The following is a 15,443-nucleotide window of genomic DNA, read 5'->3' as shown; positions in this document are numbered from 1 at the left end:
AAGCGCAGTAACGTGGCACTGAGCCCTGCCCGGCCCCTCAGTGAAGTGGGGCCTGCTTGTTCTTTAGTTTGGTCCCAGATCGTGGGGTGGGGCAGAAATATTTGCTGCGCCGGGGTAGGGGGAAGGTTGGAAAGCTGCAGCCACCTACTGCTGCTGTACCCTAGGAATATGGGACACGGACATGGTGCCCCATGCCCAGATGATAAACACTGAGCTGTCAAAACATTTTAAAAAAATATACTCGAAAAGCCTAAGGGGGAAGGGCAATGTCTACCCCCAGGGTTATTTTTTGGGAGGAAGGGCTGTGCATGGGGCTATATTCTTTAGAATCTATTTTATTAACTGACCTGTTTTGGGACCCGTTACCCAAATAAAAGATGTTTCTAGAAAAAAAAAAAAAAGATTCAAGGCTGGGTGCGGTGGCTCACGCCTGTAATTTCAGTACTTTGGGAGGCCAAAGTGGGTGGATTACTTGAGGTCAGGAGTTCAAGACCAGCCTGGCCAATATGGTGAAACCCCATCTCTACTAAAAATACAAAAAATTAGCTGGACGTGGTGGTACACACCTGTAATCCCAGCTACTCAGGAGGATGAGGCAGGAGAATCACTTGAACCCAGGAGGTGGAAGTTGCAGTGAGCCGAGATTGTGTCACTGCACTCCAGCCTGGGCGACAAAGCCAGACTTTGTCTCAAAAAAGAAAAACAAAGAGATTCAAAGAGTATGTTCTTTGGAAGTAAAACCTGTGTCTTGTTCACCATTTTGAGGATATAGCTACGAGAAATAAGTAACCAACATGGGTGTTGATGACAAATTTTGAGACATTTTGTAAACTGTGATCTCTGTACTATACATTTCGATTCTTTCACTCAGAAGTTGACTGGAAGCTAACAGTATTCCACCCTACCTTGCTTCTTGCAGCTTAGAAGCTGGCTGATCTCATTTGTTCATGATTTTCGTTTCTCAAGAGCTTCAGGCTCAATGTCGTCTAATCATTTGTCTTCTTCTCTCTATGTTGCCTCACATTAATTAAAAGCATTAATCTGTAATTCTCTCATTTATGCAGAAAACATGTTGCAATATACATACCAAGACACATGTTCGGCAGTGGTGGCACAGATAGAAATGAGAACTGGTTTTTAGCCCTCAAGAAACTGTGTCTATAAAAAAAATTTAAAAAAATTAGTGGGCATTTTGACACACACTTAGGTTGCCAGACTCAGAAGGCTGAGGTGTGAGGATGATTTAAGCCTGAGATTGCACCACTGCACTCCAGCCTTGGCAACAGAGGGAGACCCTATCTCAAAAATTAAATAAATATTAAAAAATAAAAGGGAGAAAGATGCATGTAAAATGATTGCAATGAGAAATGGTGAGTGCAATGAAGGGGATTTAAAGCTGTAGCACATGGTGGCCCGAAGGTATCTGTAGTCAACCTGGTCTTGGTGATTCTCTCCTGTTTGTCATGTCTGTGTTACAGGTTGAGGGACATTATAAGAAGTGCCTGTAGAAAAGATGTCAGCTGGGCCAGATGGCTCATGCCTGGAATACCAACACTTTGGGAGGCTGAGTCAGGTGGATCACTTGAGGCCAGCAGTCTGTCTCTACTAAAAATACCAAAATTAGCCAGGCGTGGTGACACATGCCTGTAATCCCAGCTACCTGAGAGGCTTAGGCACAAGAATTATTTGAACTCCGGAGATGGAGGTTGCAGTGAGCCATGATCACACTACTGCACTCCAGTCTGAGCAACAGAGCAAGATTCTGTCTAAAAAAAGAAAAAAAAAAGAAAGAAAGAAAAATAAAAATAAATAAGATAAACAGAAAAGATATTGTGGAGCATGTTCAATTTATGTACATTGCGTGTCTCTTTAGGAGAACCCTGGAGGCAATCATTCACTTGACTTCAGAATCAGAACTAGCTCTGCTTTTCCCGAGAAGTGGTGCGATTTTGCCTTATGTATGCTGACTGAGACTGGACCAGGTTTCCTTTTTTGTATCAGCTGCTGGTGAGTTTAGAGCCACAACTGTACTCATAGCACCTGTCAGTAATTTAAGGGATGTATAGAGCAAGAGACAGGGTCTGGTGCTGTATTCTGCTGTAATTTCCTGCAGTTGTTTTTTATTTTTTTGTCTCTCCTTTTCCATGCCTTTTAACGTGTGTCATTTTTGCTCTATTAAAAAAACTCCATAAATATTTCTATTGTAAGGCAGACTATATATATGATAATACTATGTAATGATAATAACAAAACCCTCCCAGTCTCAGGACGGAACAAATGATAAGGGGTGGTGTATCGGATGCTGGAGCAGGATATTTCAGGCAGAATGAACACCATCTGAAAAAGCAAAGAAATGTGAAATGGACATGAGTTCTGGCTTCCATTTTCGTGTTGTAAAAGGAATTCACCTAATAACACATTCCCCCTCCCCCACTATCACTGTCTTCTTGTTCCATCAGGTGCATTCTCTATATTTCTAATGTCTCCTATTAGGATGAATGAGCTTGGAGGAGGTAATCATGAAGCAGTTTTATCCAGCTTACACCATCCAACTTCTTTGAAGTCCACTCTGGGGGCTTGTTCATCCCCATGGCCCTAGAAGAAAACTCAGGCACACCTCAGGACTTTTCTAGGCTCTTTTCAGTTTATCATAAAACAATGTCTTAAATGGAGGAATTAAACTAACTGTTCCCATGTATTCATTACAGCTGAGGCTTTTGCCTTCTGCTAGCTCAAGAGGGAAGCCTCAAATGGGGAAGGGCTAGCGCTGGTTTCTTCTATCTTTGCTAGTTCTTCCCTCCTTCATCTCCCCAGGGATGGGGTTTAGGGAAGGAGTGAGTAGAGGAGCAAGAAAGTGATTGCTTGACTGGCTTTGGCATGGCGATTGAAGTGCCACAGAGCCCCTCACATCCACTTTTTCATTCCATCTCTTGGGTCAGCGACCAGCTGTAATGGGATTCACTCGGAAACACAGTGTATTCTTTGCTTTCTGCTCTAGGGCTTCTTTGCTTCCATCCAGGAGGATCCCAAAGGAACCCACTCAGCCTTTCTGATGCATGCATGAGAGAATTAGAGACCCGTAGAGCAATGTTTGGCCATTGGGGTGGCAATTGGAGGACAAATGCTTTTTCTTTGTCTCAGAAGGTCCATCTGACAGCGCATCCTACAGAGCTCCTTAGCAAGCCCCCTGGTGAGATTGAGCCCCAGTTGCCTACAGAGCAATTCAATGATGCCGCCTTGGACCAGCTCTTTCTCCTCCCCTTTTACTCTTTCTAACTCCCATTTTTTATTTTAGTGGTCATTTCCCAAAACAAACCACCTGTATGCAAATCTTTGTCTTTTTTTTTTTTTTTGAGATGGAGTTTCGCTCTTGTTACCCAGGCTGGAGTGCAATGGCGCGATCTCGGCTCACCGCAACCTCCGCCTCCTGGGTTCAGGCAATTCTCCTGCCTCAGCCTCCTGAGTAGCTGGGATTACAGGCACGCGCCACCATGCCCAACTAATTTTTTGTATTTTTAATAGAGACGGAGTTTCACCATGTTGATCAGGATGATCTCGATCTCTTGACCTCGTGATCCACACGCCTCGGCCTCTCAAAGTGCTGGGATTACAGGCTTGAGCCACCGCGCCCGGCCCCAAATCCTTGTCTTAAGCTCGGCTTTTTGAAGGAACTCAGGCTATTGGAGAAATCAGGCAATTAGATACCTGTTTCGTTTTTGCAGCAGTTAGAACTTACTTTTTTCTAGATGCTTCCATGAGTTCATTAGGAAACTGTCCCTGGGACCTCTCATCCATGGTTTCTTGACAGAGCAATCGCCTCTTTATTTCCATGTGTCGTTATCTTCACCTTTGGCTACTGAGGTAGGAATGGCTGCATAATTTGTGGGGCCCAGTGCAAAATGAAAATGTCAGGATTCTTGTTCAAATAATATTCAGAATTTCAAGAAGAGTGGCAGTGCATTAACCCAAGTGTGGGGTCCTTCTGGGTGGAGGACCCTGTGAGGCTGTACACTCTTCACAGTCATGAAGTTCATGCTGCCTTTGGCCTTTATACCCACGTTTTCAATTAGGGGACTCCACATCAGGTCTCTCCCAGAGAGCTCCACGTTTGGCTCATGAAACTCCACATCCTTTGGCTGGCACTCTGCTGACCCTACTGTATTAATCAGCCTTTTCCTAGGTTTCCCAGTGTAACTCACATGCAATGCATGAGTTATTATTATTATTTTGGAGGTAGAGGCCTCACTATGCTGCCCAGGCTGGTCCTGAACTCCTGGGTTCAAGCGATCCTCCTGCCTCAGCCTCCCAAAGTGCTGACATTACAGATGTGAACTACTGTACCCAGATTGCATCAGTATTTGTGCTAGCCAGACCTCCAAAAAATCCCCAGTGAGCTTTGCCTCTTGATTTTTATGACCTCTCATAAAAATTTAGTCCTGACCTCTCTGACCAATAGACTATGGCAGAAATAACAAGCTGTTACTTCTGAGAGTAGGTCAGAAAACGTATTGTAGCATTTTGGCTTTGTTTCCCTGATTTGCTTACTCAGGGGAAAGCCAGCCACCATGCCTCCAGGACACTCAAGTAACCCCATGGAGATGACATTGCAGAGGAGAACTGGCTCAGAGCCAGCACCCACTTTGCTATCTGTGTGAATAATTTACCTATGGGTGGATCCTCCAGCCCAAGTCAATGAGGGACATTTGATTGAAACCTCGTGAAAACCCAGGTAGGAACTGACCAGCCAAGGTGCTCCTGAATTCCACAGGCATAGAACGGTGAGAAATGACAGATCATTTTTGCTGTTTTGAGTCACTGAGCTTTGGGTTGATATGTCACGCAGCAAAGGGCAACCGATACAGTATTAAAAAGCAAGGCTTCCTTTAGGTAAGAAACAGCTCTTTTTAAACAAATTTCTATCTCTCAATTTCCATGCTTTCCGTGGACCAGACATGGGTGGTCATGTCTGAGAGACAATTTGAAGGGTCTTGTTAGGTCCTGATGAAGCAGACTGCCTGGAGGGACCTTCTAATCCTAGGAGAGAAAAGCTGTAGGTATCTGGGTAACACTGACCCTGTGTATACACTTAGTGTTGAGAGATTTTAAAAATTTAATGTGAGAGATTTAAATAGATATCTTTGCCACTGATTTTGATTTTTCCATCTTGTTCTCATATTTCATTTTAGAATATGCCTGAACTTTCATTTTCACCTCCAGTTATATTTTCTTGTCCAACTTAAAAATCAATGGGACCCATGTCTTAAACTATTTTCCCCCTCCATATCCTCATTGATACCATCTCTGTGAATTGGTTTTGGGAAGAATTCTACATTGCAGAGCTTAACAGAGTTAGTGTAACATTCTTATGACAGCCAAATTGGGTAGCCATAGCCCTGGAAAACTGAAAAGTCAAAAACAGTAGGAATATTCATTACAAAACAGAAGTCTGGAAAACTGCCCATGTTCTGAGAAAAACCTTTTAGCCAAAGAACTCAAATTCCCATTCAGATTTTCATGGGTAAAACTCCAAAAAAGTCTTTTTTTAGCAGAGAGAGAGAGACACAGAGAGAGAGACAGAGAGAGAGAGAGCAAGAGCGAGGGAGAGAGAGAGAGAGAGAGAGAAAGAGAGAGAGAGAGAGAGAGGGAGCAAGCTATGTTTATAGCTGTGACCTAATTCTGCTAATAAGGAATTTATTACTGAGGACCAGATAATTTATTTAATATCTAATCACAGACTTTTTTTCTTTTTTTCTTTTTTTTTTAGACGGAGTTTCACTCTTGTTACCCAGGCTGGAGTGCAATGGCGCGATCTCGGCTCACCGCAACCTCCGCCTCCTGGGTTCAAGCAATTCTCCTGCCTCAGCCTCCTGAGTAGCTGGGATTACAGGCACGTGCCGCCATGCCCAGCTAATTTTTTGTATTTTTAGTAGAGACGGGGTTTCACCATGTTGACCAGGATGGCCTCAATCTCTCGACCTCGTGATCCACCCGCCTTGGCCTCTCAAAGTGCTGGGATTACAGGCTTGAGCCACCGCGCCCGGCCACGGACTTATTTTCATGTGACAAGGACCTGGGATTTGTTAGAGCCTTCGGGGAACTGCAGTACTAGTTAGTGCTCTTCTCTAGCAACCTGTGTGATCTCTCTGCATCTTGCTCTCTTTTTCTGCAGGAGTCTGAGAATATCTGTTGACCAGAGATAAACTATCAGGAGGCTTTGAAGTGCTGTACATGCTTTACCTATTTGAGGTTTCATTATTATTTTGTCTTTTACGTTTAGAGTCATTTTCTGGAAGAGGGGAGAAAAACGGCTTGGGTGACATTATAAAAACATTAAAAGTCAAATAAAAAACAAGCCAATGCACGATGACTGTTAAGCAAGTTTCTGTTAATTGAATCATATTTCTCCACTGATTTGCATAAAGAATGATGATTGGTTTCCATGGGGGCAGGTGGCTTGCAACGAAGCAAAATCACACTCAAAATGGTAGGAAATCTGTAAGCAGTCATTTAATACTAAAATAGATGATGGATATATGAGTGTAATGTGACAGTGAACCTGTGGCATTCTTTGCAGGAAGGTCTTTAAAGAAAGGGGGATTTCTTTGATCCCAGGACTTTCCCTTGAGTTTAGAGGAAGCAGGTTTTTCTGCTTGTGATAGAAATAAGATATTCCTGGGTAAGGGTAGAAATTAGATGTGTGTCTCAGGGTTTGGTTGGAGAGCAGAATGTGCTGTATAGATTGCAGGGCTCTATTCCAAGGACTTAGGGCCATAAAATACTTTTGGGACTCCACTATGACTGGTCTTAGCCTGAGATGCCACAATAGAAGTGCTCATGAGCTCTCATTCTCAAGAACGTGTGGAAACTCCAACCCAATGTTCTTAGCCATGGTGGGAAAGCCAGTTGTTCTCAGGAACAATGTGGGAAGCTGTGTGAACCACGCGGCTGCAGCTACCTCCAAGGCCAATGACCCCACCTCCTCTGTGCCTTCTGGGTCTAGCTGAGTCCTCTCATTGGCAAAGTCTTGCCGGGAACCACATGGGAAGGGGATTCTTGGAAGTGAGCCCCTGGAATGGGAACTTGGAAGGCAGAGAGGATGATGCCGAACCCAGGGAGGTCTGGGTGCGCTCCACTGACATCACTTGAGTCATCTCAGTGAACCGGCCAGCAATGTTATGAAGGTGGCATCATTCATCTCTTAATTTTCTTTTTACAAAGATGATAAAAGTGAGGCTCAGAGAAGTTACATAGCTGGCCTAGATCACACAACTGGTATTTAATCACTAGAATTCAAACTTGGGTCTGTATGAGGGAAAATCCCTAGCTCCTTTGGTATTTTATACATACAGGCTAGTGGTTCAAACCTTAGCTGTATTAGTATCAGTTAGAAGAATCACCCACCCCCAGAGTTTCTGAGTCAGCAGGTTTGGGGGTGGAGTGGGAGGGGAGTGACCTGAGATTTGCATTTCTAACAAGTTCCCAGGTAACGCTATTGCTGCCCTTTAAGGGACCACAGTTTGAGAACTCTAGGGTAGGAAGATGATCCTATTCCTTATCTCAGTCTACAAGTGCTCAGGGCCAGGCAGATCCTACAAAATACCAAATTTGCTTTGAATATTTCTATTGCATTTGAATATGGTTCCTGTCACCTAGTGTAGACGCTGGCTTTGTGTGTATATGAGTGAGGGGTGTGTGTATGTATCTATGTGTATGTATTTTAGCTACATAGCCTTAGCAGGTAATTGTACAGCTGCATGAAAATGAATGAACTCGTATTTCTGACTGCTACCTTATTTGGAAACCAGGGAGGATACCTGGTGCTATGCATATTTTCCTGATTGAGCCAGGATACCAAATTAAACTTTTGAGTTGATGATTTATTTATTATTTCTTTGTGAGTTATTTTTTTAAAATCAGCATTTGTTAAGTAAATGGTCCAAGTCTTACTTTGGCACTCATGGGAATAACATTAGTCTTGACGAATTATTTGCTTATTCATTGAGGTATAATTTAATTCTATAGAAATTGCATGTCAATTTAGCACACGTTGATGAGCAGATACTGTCTCATAGCTTAACAAAACTGATCCTTTTAAGGTGGAGGAAAAAACCATTTAAGGAATCAATAGTCAACTAGGAAGCTGAGCATGGTGGCTCACGCCTATAATCCCAACACTTTGGGAGGCTGAGGTGGGAGGATTGCTTGAGCCCAGGAGTTCAAGAGCAGCCTGGGTAACACAGCGAGACCTCATCTCACTAAAAAAATTTAAACAAACAACTACGCCCCCCTCAAAATTCCAATAAACTATAGGAGGAACTCTACTTAGAAATTTATTAGACTCAACCAACTTTATGGACCTCTTGGGCCAGATATGCAGATTTCAAAGGCCCCGGCCAATGTCAAGGGGTAGCTGCTCTCTCTCTCTGAGAGAGTCAGAAAGGCCTGGGCCTTGCTTCCTAGTAGCTAGAGAGTGATGGGCTGTCATGTAACCTTTGGATGTCCTTACCTGTCGGTTGGGGGGATGAGTTCTCATATGCATTTTATAGGATTGTAGTGAAGGTTAAATGATGTAATGAATGGCTGCAAAGGTTCTGAAATGTAGTTGATTCTCAACAAATTGTTACGATTGTCATAGTATTACAATGCTACTATTTACCTTAGTGATGACTTTCCCCCTTTCTTTATTTTCTCTTTTTCCCCCCATTCTTCCTTACCCCTTCCTCCTTCCTTATTTCCTTTCCTTTTTTCTACTTCTTTTCTCTGTGTGTGTGTTTTGAGACAGGGTGTCGCTCTGTTGCTCAGGCTCGAGTGCAGCGGTGCGATCATGGCTCACCGCAGCCTCCATCTCCTACACTCAAGTGATCCTCCCACTTCAGCCTCCTGAGTAGCTGGGACTACAGGCACATGCCACCTTACCCTGCTAATTTTTTTTTTTTTAGAGACAAGGCTCTACTATGTTGCCCAGGCTGGTCTCGAACTCCTGAGGCCAGGCAATCCACCCGCTTCAGCCTCCCAAAGTGCTGAGATTATAGCTGTGAGCTGCTCTGCCTGGCTCCTCCACTTTTCTTTTTTATTGTATATTTATTGCTTGTATATTTATTGTCTGTTTTCTTGTATATTTATTGCATGTATATTTCTCGTATGTTTATTATACCCTTATTACAAAGGGCACTACTCATAAACAGCAAAATGGAAGAAACATGGGTGTTGCGGTGCTTCTGTGTCCTCTCCAGGTGTGCTGTGCCCTCAATATGTTCCTGTATTAACCAACCTGGAAGCTCCTGAATGAATATTTCTTTCAGGAATCTGAGATGAGCCATTTTCTGGCCCAGAAAGTTTGGCCATTCCAAATCACTCTCCCCTTCCCCAGCCATGTAGCCTGCCCCTTCTCCCACCCGTATGCACATGGCACTTCTCTCCATTGTCTTTTTGAGTCAAATTCATCCCAACCTTCAAGACAAAGCCGGAGCGTCACCTTCTCTGTGAAGGCTGCCATGATTACCTCCACCTATGGCAGAGATCAGAGCTGTTGCCAGCACACCCTTCCCTGTCAGTGCCTTCAATCTGGTGCTGAGATAATCTGCATTCCTGTCTATATCCTCCAAATGCCAGCGGCTCCTTGAGGAAATGACCAACTGTGGTTTGCATATTCATGACTGTAATACCTGGCCCAGAACAAGCAGTTGGTGAATAAATTCATGCTTCCTCGGGTGCACATAAGGACTATCAGTCTGATGATTTGGGGGATCACAGTTGATACTAGGTTGAGATGAGTGAGGTACCTAAGAGATAACATTTTTGTTTTATATTTTTTTCCGATTTGGAGTCTTGCTCTGTTGTCCAGGCTGGAGTGCAGTGGCGCCATCTCGGCTCACTGCAACCTCCACCTCCCAGGTTCAAGCAGTTCTCCTGCTTCAGCTTCCCAAGTAGTTGGGATTACAGGCTCCTGCCACCACGTCCGGTTAATTTTTGTATTTTTAGTAGAGACAGGGTTTCACCACATTAACCAGGCTGATCTCAAACTCCTGATGTCAAGTGATCCACCTGCCTCGGCCTCCCAAAGCGCTGGGATTACAGGCGTGAGCCACCATGCCCAGCCTAAAACACCACATTTAAGGAGGTGCTCACTGTCAGGACGCTCATGGTGGACACCCCGAGTTACTGAAACCATCAGATGCTTCATCTATGCTCATTGCCCAAGACAATTTTTACTGGCATCTGGGCTTAAAAACTTAAATATTAATTTTTTGCTCACGTATTTCCAAGAACTGACATTATATTACCCCATGTCTTGGCATGGCTGAGATAAGGGCATCCTTCTGTCTCTGGTCGGGTTGGCTGAGAGCCTGTCACATGCCAAGCCCTTTGCTACTTACTGGGGGTACAGTGCAGGTATGATGAACAGCCCATCTTCAGCACCATCTCAGCTCTCACAGGGCTCAGAGGAATGAGCATGGAGCGAGGAGAATGCTCATCAAGAACTGTACATGAGGGCCGGGCGCGGTGGCTCAAGCCTGTAATCCCAGCACTTTGGGAGGCCGAGGCGGGTGGATCATGAGGTCAAGAGATCGAGACCATCCTGGTCAACATGGTGAAACCCCGTCTCTACTAAAAATACAAAAAATTAGCTGGGCATGGTGGCGCATGCCTGTAATCCCAGCTACTCAGGAGGCTGAGGCAGGAGAATTGCTTGAACCCAGGAGGCGGAGGTTGCAGTGAGCTGAGATCGCGCCATTGCACTCCAGCCTGGGTAATAAGAGTGAAAAAAAAAAAAAAGAATTGTACATGAATGCCTGTAATACAGGATTAAGGAAGGTTCAGTTTAGTAGACGTGGTAGAGAGCAAATGTTATGGGCATGTGAAGATGACCTCTAGCTGGGACGATGAACAGAACTTGTGAAGGAGGTGGCATCTGATGACTCACGCTAACCTGGCCAATGTTATTCACGCCTCACTTGGTTCCCCTTATTGAGTCCAACTGCTGGGGTGGTTGGTTTCTAAGGCCAACAGTGGCACCCTTCTCTGAGGAGTTTCCCTCTGCTAATAAAAGCCCCCGCTCCCATCCCCACGGGTGGCTATATTCTCTCCACATGGATGGCTCCCAGATAATGACTCACCCATGCCTCAGCTCAAAGTAGGGCAGCTCTGTGGTGCCAGTCACATTCTAGAGCTTGGGTTGAGCCCACATTTCAGCTGAAGTCACCGTGTGGCTTAGCTCGTTGGCCTTTTCCCCTTCCCTTTTCCTTTATGTTTCTCTCCAGACAGTGCCCCAATAAACCATTCACACAAGAGTCCCCATCTCGGGCTATACTTCTAGGGATTCAGGCTTAAGAGGAAAACCAGCAAGGACAACAGTGGTGCTATGACTCATGACTTGATATTTGCAGCATTGCACATGTTCACCGATCTAATTTTTATAACATCTTGTGAATCGTTATTCTGATTTGCAGACGAGGAAGCAGAAACTCAGAGAGGTTAGGGTTCCTTTGCCCAGGTTCACACAGCTGCTAAGCTGGGAGTCAAACTAGGAAGCCTGGCTTTCCATTTCCTGATAGAAAGTACTCCGCAACACTTTCATCTCTATACACCCTCAGGGCTTGAGAGCTGGTGCCGGAGGAGCTCTGCATGAGGGTGTGGGACTCTGGGGTGCTCTGGAGTTTGGAGGCAGGAACGGCCGTGAGAAGAGTGCAGGGTGTCAAGTCGGGCAGCCTGGATCTTAGATCTGGGCTGTGTCTCAGGGCAGTGGGACAGCTCCTTCCTGGGCCTCAGACTTTTTAACCTGTAAAATGGGCTGTGCAGCTACTTCCAGAGCTGTTCTAGACCTCCTGTGGGAACGTGCATTCTCATCTTCTTGCCTGGCATGTGGCAGGCAGTCAGTTCATGTTGCAGTCAGCCTGTCTGGGCCCATCTGGTGGCAGAGGCAGAGCAGCTGGCCCTCAGCACCCAAGGTATCTGGAGTATCAGTGAGCAGGGACACCAGCTCTGGTCTTGAGACAGAGGCTGCTTCGAGATGGGCGAAGCTTCTTTTGTTCTCCCTCCTGTGAGAAGGAGATAAAGGTGACTTCGCTCTCATCGAAATACAACTGCCCCTGGTGTGGTGTGGTGCGGTGTGGTGGCTCTCTCCTGGTACTTCACAATCCTCAATATGTGGTTTTCCCATTTGGTCCAAGGAGGTTACTTGGGGGTCAGCAGGAGGGTAGAGAGCTGAGCTGTCCCATCCATAGGTCGGTGCCTGGAAGTTATCCCAGTTCTATTTATATTCCTTTGGACAAAACTGAGTTTATATCTATACCTTGCTGCCAGGGAGGCTGGAAAATTGGGATTTTATTATTGGAGGGGGACAAGTAGAAGCTTCTGCCTGGGTGGACAGTATGCTGCAAAGATGGTGGTCATAACCTGGAAGCCTTCATGGGCACTCTCTGTGTGCCAACCACACGCATTTAATTTTATTTTTAAAATATTTTTTTGAGATGGAGTTTTGCTTCTGTTGCCCAGGCTGGAGTGCGATGGTGCAATCTTGGCTCACTCCTACATCCACCTCCTGGGTTCAAGCAATTCTCCTGCCTCAGCCTTTCAAGTAGCTGGGATTACAGGCATGTGCCACCACGCCTGGCTAATTTTATATTTTTAGTAGAGATGGGATTTCACCATGTTGGTGAGGCTGGTCTCGAACTCCTGACCTCAGGTGATCCACCCATCTTGGCATCCCAAAGTGCTGGGATTACAGGCATGAAACACCGCAATAGGCAATACAAGCTGCTTTTATTGTAATATTTTCACAGTCACCCTATGAGATGGGCACTATTAGAGGCATGCCCATGGTACTGACGAGGAGGCTCAAGGGCAGAGCTTGGATTTGAGCCCCTGGCAAGCCAGCTTTAGCGGCTACACAGCTAACCACCACCACGCTGTATGGAGGGTTCCAGAATGGATAAACACAGTTTTCACTCACGGATTTGCTATTTACTGATCTTGTGGCTTTGGGGAAGCTATATTCCCTCACAAGTTCTTAGTGTTCCCCTGACAGAGTGTTGTATGGATCAAATGAAATCACAACACGCGATAGCTGTTTGTCAACTGGAAAAAGCTAGAAGGAAGACTGACTGTGATTTCTTTTAGTGACCGTGGGACTCTGACTTCCAATGGCAGAGGAGAGAGACAAGCCATGATTGTTGTGTGCATAAAATGCTCTTTTTTTATGGCAATCCTCTGGACTCAGCCCACAGCCCTCATTCTTTCACTGCCTCCTATTTCTGTGAGGTGATTACCATGCCTGTAGGATCACTTTGCCTTTCTGTATTACTCAGCTGGAACTATATGACAGATGAGGGCAACAGAAAGGAAAAGAAAAGATATGAAAGTTTGCTAAATAGAGATCTGCTACTTCACTAGGAAGAGCTGGAGCCTGAGGAAGATTAAGGTAGAATTTCTCACTAAATCTTGCCGCATGGCCGTCAGTCACTATCTCTTTCTCTCTCTCTCTCTTTCAATGGAGTCTGGCTCTGTCGCCCAGGCTGGAGTGCAGTGGCGTAATCTCGGCTCACTGCCGCCTCTGCCTGCCAGGTTCAAGTGATTCTCCTGTCTCAGCCTCCCAAGTAGCTGAGATTATAGACATGTGCCACACCTGTCTAATTTTCGTATTTTTAGTAGAGACGGGATTTCATCATGTTGGCCAGGCTGGTCTCTAACTCCCGCCCTCAAGTGATCCTCCCACCTTGGCCTCCCAAAGTGCTGGGATTACAGGCATGAGTCATTGCACCCAGCCAGTCACTTCTCTTAGGAATAACTAAAAAGCCTTTGTTATTCTTTGTCCATAACAGATGCAGAACTCAAGTCCACCAGCACTGGACTGAAGTGGGTGTCTCACAGCATGGTGCAGGCGGCATGTCTTTAAAGAGTCCAGTCGCCAGCACGATGGGGCCTCAAGGAGTAATTGCATTAAATGAGTGAGCAGCTTTTGGCTTGTGTGGCCAAAAGGTTCTTCTACAGCAGCTGCTAAAGAGGTTGCGCACGGAGCCGTCTCTGCAAACTGGGTCAACAGGTCAATCGGGCCTTTTATATGCCAACCAGGCTGCCTATATTTACGTTTAGGGTCAGATCTAGGGCAGAAAACGGTGCAGGCAAAAGAAATCTATTTAGAACTTTTCTGTGATGATGCTGACTGCATGGAGGAGCTGTTCATTATTTATAGCCCACACAATTGTGTTTTGTCCAGTAACCTTATTTGGTCATATAAATAAGCCAAGGATAAGAGAAGAGAACAAAAATGCATTGACTTTTTTTCTTCTCATATGAAAGGTAGATGGAGTGATTTTATATTGAGGTTTTCTGGCTGGCATATTACCCAGACAGCAGGAATTAGAACAGATTTAATCTTCCAATCCATACTAATGGGGGCATTAGAAACACTGTTTATTAAATTTATCTTTTTGACACTTTTAATATATTCCATTGCAGCCTTGCAGCGTAAGTGCTGAATAATGATAACGTTCAGCATTTATTGAATGCTTATTTTGATTGTGCCAGACACTGTGGTAAGCAACACACATGATCTCATTCAATCCTTACCACAACAGTCTGAAAAGACAAGAATTTCAATTCCCATTTTACAGATGAGAAACTTGAGGCACAGAGAAGTACAATAGTTTGCTGAATTCCATTTGGCTAATGAGTAAGGAGGCTGGGGATTGAAGTGAGGTTTCCTCTGCGAGTTCCTGAATCTGATGTCACATTCTGTTGAATGATGAGGATCTCTGCAGCTGTGGGCTGGGAAGTCCTTTCATGTTGTGGAAGTGGCAGGTGACAGAAGTAAAGGGAGTGGATCGTCAGAGGATGTGTGCTGAATGCTGAGGACAGGGCAAATTCTTTTGCCTAAGGAACCTCATTTTAAATTCAGAACAAGTGCTCTCTCTATAGGTTCACCTACTTCTGGGCACCTCTAGAACCTTCTGCCTAAACCAAAACAGAATCTTAAATTTTCTTAATTTACACCTTTTTTGAGGCAGTTTTCACTCTTATTACCCAGGCTGGAGTGCAATGGCCTGATCCTGGCTCATGGCAACCTCTGCCTCCTGGTTCAAGTGATTCTTCTGCCTCAGTTTCCCGAGTAGCTGGGATTGCAGGTGAGTACCACCATGCCTGGCTAATTTTGTATTTTTAGTAGAGACAGGGTTTCTCCATATTGGCCAGGCTGATCTCGAACTCTGGACCTCAAGTGATCTGCCTGCCTCAGCCTCCCAAAGTGCTGGGGTTACACGCATGAACCAACCACGGTGCTTACTCTGTACACTTTTATTGAGCATCTACTACTTGTCAGTGTTGAGAATATCAGGATTAAAGAAACAATCTCTTAGAAAGTCATGGTTTTGCTAAGAGAGAAATATAGGGCAGCATCCACAGTCCACAGGAAAAGTGCTGTGGCAGAGGTGAGAGGCCACCGACAC

Source organism: Saimiri boliviensis, chromosome 15, assembly GCF_048565385.1.
Source record: "Saimiri boliviensis isolate mSaiBol1 chromosome 15, mSaiBol1.pri, whole genome shotgun sequence".
Lineage (NCBI taxonomy): Eukaryota > Metazoa > Chordata > Mammalia > Primates > Cebidae > Saimiri > Saimiri boliviensis.
This window is presented reverse-complemented; position numbering follows the sequence as displayed.